We start from the raw sequence: 5,740 nt of genomic DNA, 5'->3' as shown, positions 1-5,740 counted from the left end.
AAAGAGTTGATAAACTAGACTACCAAAACTTAAAACTTCTTACTAAAAAATACTGTTAAGAAAATGAAAAGACATGCCACAGACTACAGAACATATTCACGATATGGCAAAGAGCTTGTATCTGGAATATATAAAAGCTTCTACAAATAAATGAATTTAAAAAGACAAACAATTCAATAATGAAGTGGGGAAAATATTGGAATAGACACTTCTTTTTTTTTTTTTTTTTTTTTTTTTTTTTCTGTACGCGGGCCTCTCACTGTTGTGGCCTCTCCCGTTGCAGAGCACAGGCTCCGGACGCGCAGGCTCAGCGGCCATGGCTCACGGGCCCAGCCGCTCCGCGGCACGTGGGATCTTCCCGGACCGGGGCACGAACCCGTATCCCCTGCATTGGCAGGCGGACTCCCAACCACTGCGCCACCAGGGAAGCCCGGAATAGACACTTCTCAGTAAAAGATCTGCAAATGGCCAATAATCACATGAAGAAAGGCTCAACATCATTATCATCAGGGAAATGAAAATTAAAACCACAACGAAATGCCATTTCACATTTACTAGAATAGCTGAAATCAAAGAATGTGTCCAGGATGTGGAGCAACCAGAGCTCTCATACTCTGTTGGTGGAAATGAAAAATGTTGTAATCATTTTGGAAAACTATTTGGCAGTTCTATATAATGTTAAACACACATCTACCTTCTGATCGTGCCATTTTCCAAGAGAAATTAAAACGTACCCTCAAAAAGGCCTACACAAGAACTTTTATAGCAGCTTTATTCGCAATAGCCCCAACTGGAAACTACCCAAATGTCCATCGACAGGAGAAAGGGTACACAAATACGTTTATATAATGGAATACGACTCAGCAATAAAAATGAACAAGTCATTTGTGCATGCAGTGACTTGTTGAGCAAAATAATCAGACACCAAAAGACTATGTACAGTATGCTTCTATTCATATGAAGTTCAAGAACAGACAAAACCACCCTTTGAAAAAAGAACAGTGGTTACCCTTCAGGGGATAGAGGTACTTGGGAGTCACTGGAAAAGGACAGAAGGCAACTTTCTGGAATGATGGAGGTGGTCTATGTCTCGATTAGGGAAGTGATTACACAGGTGTATACATTTGTAAAAACTCATTATCTGTGTGTAAATTAACTCAATAACAAGACATAAAAAGAACAGAAAAGAACCCTCTCCCCAAATAGTAACTCAAAGAACGCAACCAAAATGAAGCAAATCTCATCAAGTCTCAGGACAATGAAGAAGTAACATCTTACCTGATTTAATGATGGAAAATACATATCATCAGATGATATCATGCAGAGTGTCAGACCTTAAGATAGAAAGAACAGGGAACAGAAAGCAATTTAACCTTACACCATTACACATTTAGCATGATGGTACACTAAAGCTTTCCACCAACCATTTTATTTCAGCTTAATGGTAACTCAGAAGTAGTAGTTTAATTCCTGGCCTTAAAAAAAAAAAAAAAAAAAAGAAAAGACGTTTGGCCTGTTTACTCCTATTGGTGGAAATAATAAATATAATAAATCATCGCAGCCTCCCACGCTCCTTGGCTGGCATTAGGCTGTTGACCGACGGTGTAGCCACCAGGCTCGGCAAGCCCTACACCACCAGGCCTGCTAATTGCTGCACAACCCAAGTAGATTTGAAGAGAAGATGACAGGAGAGGAGTTAGGGAGTTGAGGAAGTCTGCCTAGGAATCACAGGGACGGCAGAGGCAGCTAAATCAGCATTGCTTAAAAGGTGTGCTTAGTCCTCCCTGCCGTGTCCCCATCAGCAGAAACAAGATTTAGTGGTCAATCCTCCAGCCCTAGACATCTGGGTTAGCTTTTTTTTTTTTTTTTTTCTTTTTGCGGTACGCGGGCCTCTCACTGCTGTGGCCTCTCCCGTTGCAGAGCACAGGCTCTGGACGCGCAGGCTCAGCGGCCATGGCCATGGCTCACGGGCCCAGCCGCTCCGCGGCACGTGGGATCTTCCTGGACCTGGGCACGAACCCGTGACCCCTGCATCGGCAGGCGGACTCTCAACCACTGCGCCACCAGGGAAGCCCCTGGATTAGCTTTGATTTTACCATTCAAGTAAGATAGCTCCGGACTCTTGGCTGCCGTCTGCCTGGTTCTGGGCTCTCGCTTCAGAAACCAACTATAGCCGCTGCCTCATTCTGATCCCACCCACATCCCAGCATCATGCAGGCTTCTGACCCACTCAAAGCTGAGGCTTGTCTCTCCCTTCAAACCCAGCCTCATTCTTTAGGCTCAGACCTCCTACTTGAACAGGTGTACACAAGGGAACAGTTGCCTGCTCCAAAATGGAGTTGCCTGAAGTAAGTATTACTCAACCTTTTCCTTGAGGATGTATTTGATTAAACTACGTTTAATGAAAAAAAAAAGAAAAGAAGTAAGATAGCTCCAGCCCATCCCTCATTGTGACTGCCACACCCCTAGTACCTTCCTGGACATTTCTGAGAATGCCTGGGAGGTCCCCATGTGTCCCTGAGTCACCTGTGAGCACCCTCTCCAAACCTGGCTCACTTTCTCAGTGCCCTCTGGCACCTGGGGTCCTGGGACCTGCAGTGTGAGCACAGCCCACCCAAAGCAGGGTTATCACCAGGTGTACCCTAAACTAAATGGTTCATCAAGCTGTCTTGAAGGTGGGGAAGCATGGAGAGGGATTGTAGCACACACTGGACACAGAACCACACTGGCTACGGAACAGCAGGGCTGCTGAACACTTGGCGTTAGCCTCCCCATCATCATGGAGCCCTTTCCTCAGACCTGGCTTCCTCATCTTATCCCTGGGACCTATGTTTACCTTATTGAGTCCCTGCCCCCACTCTGCTCTCCTTCCTCTGTGACAGAGGCTGCCACAGAGGAAATGAAAAGCTCATTTCGCATGAGAACAAGCTCTCAGTCTCAGAATTGCCTTACTGCGTACAGTACGTTAAGTTCCTTTGTCTTGACAGCCCCATTCCAGACCACGTTCTTGCCTCCCTAACCCATACCCCCTTTAAACAAAAGAGCGGCACCGGCCTGTCCTCACTCACGACTTCTGCGCAAATAGCCGCCCCTACCCATTAGAGTGAAAAGCTGCCTTCGGTTTCATAAAATAGCATTTTTTTCTTCCCTTTAATTCATTTATTATACACTTTGAGTTGATTTTCCTGTTGCCATTTGGGCTAGATATTTGTGGAAGCCCAGCATTCTCTGGGCCTGGGTTACACTGGAACACAGTGTAACCTGGGTTAAATGAACAGGTAGGAGAGGATACAGCTAATTCGTGTGCTGCCTGCATGTCCTCTTGCCTGGCTCTGGAGCCATTCTTTGCCTTCTTATTTTTCAGGTCTGACTTTAATTTCTCTGTTTTATGGACGCTGAGAGTAGATGAGCTAGTGTCTGCTTCTGGCACTCAGGGCCTTTCCTCCGGGCCAGCGGGGCCCGTGCATACGAACCAAGCCGAGGGGCATCAGCTCTGGGCCGCTGAGATGCCACCACTCAGCAGCCCACGAGCAGCCCACCCATTTGTATTAAGTGCTTTTCAGCTGGTCTATCGTTTTCACACCAGCTCTCCTGTCCCATCCTACGTGAGGGTCCCGGTGGAGGAATCAAGATTCTCCTTAACTCATCGAATGCTTCCTGACCACTGTTTTCTGAACCCTGGTTTCCCAAAGCAGGTTTGGAATAGGCTTTGCCAATTTTTTTCATGTAAAATAGGAAAACGTCGAGGCCGGTTTATCTTAGCTCCAGCTTCGACCGCCCTTGTTTACACTGTGGCATACTCATCCTCCACGAGGCTTGTGACTGCGTAGGTGAAGCTGGGACAGGAAATGGGAATGGGCTTCCTCGTGGCTGCCTGGCCTGGCCAGCCTGCAAGCTTACAGGCTGCGGCCAACCATAAACAAACCTGGATTAGCAGTTTCAAACAGGCTTAGCAAGAAGAATAAATGTTTGTGATAGAAGAAAATAGTACTGATTGGAGCATTTTGCCTTTAGACATTCTCCCATGTCTTTGTCTTTCATTCCTGAGCCTTAGTACAATAGTTACAAAAATGCCAGGCATAAGCATGGGCCTGTGAATTTCCAAGTTTACTAGCCTACTGTCTTTCTTTCTTCCACTGTAAGGAATTAAGAAACTGGAGCTGAAAATGAAAATGTTCGCTAACATTTTCTACACCAGTGCATCAGCGATGACTTTTCCCCCACTTTTTTCCCCCCCAAGTAAATAGTGCTGAGAATTGCAGACATCCAGCTCAGCTTAGGGCAACTTTTAAAGCCTACCACCAGATCCCCACCAAGATAAGCAGGCCCCATGCTGAGACGCTCCACAGTCAGATACAAGATATGACTGGGACTGATGATAGGAAAAGAGGAGAGATGCTTTTACAAAAATAACATAATTTGGCTCCCTGAGAAAAGGAAAGGTAAAATGCAGGTGATGTTCCCTCTTCTCTCCCTTGCTTGTGTCCCTGGGTGGAAGCATTAATAGGCTTAGTGCTTATTAAGGTGAAACCAAAAAGAGAGAAAGACAGAGGAACTGCCTGAACAAGATTACTAGAGACTCAAAGTTTGAGAGTTTCCAGCTGGCTCATTTATTTCAAGAAGGAAATTTAAGGAGTGCTGGAGCCCCTTTCTACCTTCATTCAGCTTTAAAAGGAAGAAGAAAAGCAAGAAATGTAGATGAAGGTGTGATCCAAAATGATGGAAACTTTTCCATTTTTCACTTCGACAAGCATTTATTTTTCTTATTTTTTTGATTTTTATTTTATTTATTTTTTATACAGCACGTCCTTGTTAGTTATCCATTTTATACATATTAGTGTATACATGTCAATCCCAATCTCCCAATTCATCACACCACCACCACCCCCCCGCCACTTTCCCCCCTTGGTGTCCACACATTTGTTCTCTACATCTGTGTCTCTATTTCTGCCCTGCAAACTGGTTCATCTGTACCATTTTTCTAGGTTCCACATATATGCGTTAATATACGATATGTGTTTTTCTCTTTCTGACTTACTTCACTCTGTGTGACAGTCTCTAGATCCATCCACATCTCTACAAATGACCCAATTTTGTTCCTTTTTATGGCTGAGTAATATTCCATTGTATATATGTACCACATCTTCTTTATCCATTCGTCTGTCGATGGGCATTTAGGTTGCTTCCATGACCTGGGTATTGTAAATAGTGCTGCAATGAACACTGGGGTGCATGTGTCTTTTTGAATTATGGTTTTCTCTGGGTATATGCCCAGTAGTGGGATTTAACAAGCATTTATTGAATGCTTATTACATGCCCAGCACCATGCTTGAAATGGGAACCATTAAAGACTTAATCAATGGAATATTACTCAGCCATAAAAAAGAATGAAATAATGCCATTTGCAGCAACATGGATAGACCTAGAGATTATTATACTAAGTGAAGCAAGTCAGACAGAGAAGGAAACTATCATATGGTATCATTTATATGTGGAATCTAAAGAAATAATGATACAAATGGACTTATTTACAAGACAGAAATAGACTCACAGACATAGAAGACAAACTTACGGTTACCAAAGGGGAAAGGAGGGGTGAGGGATAAAGTAGGAGTTTGGGATTAAAATGTATACACTACTATGTATACAATAGATAATCAACAAGGGCCTACTGTATAGCCTGGGGAACTATACTCAATATCCTGTAATAACCTATAATGGAAAAGAATCTAAAAAAAGA

The sequence above is a fragment of the Lipotes vexillifer genome, unplaced genomic scaffold (genome assembly GCF_000442215.2).
Source record: "Lipotes vexillifer unplaced genomic scaffold, Lipotes_vexillifer_v1.1 scaffold1644, whole genome shotgun sequence".
NCBI lineage: Eukaryota > Metazoa > Chordata > Mammalia > Artiodactyla > Lipotidae > Lipotes > Lipotes vexillifer.
The sequence above is the reverse complement of the archived record's forward strand: the minus strand, read 5'-3'. Positions refer to the sequence as shown.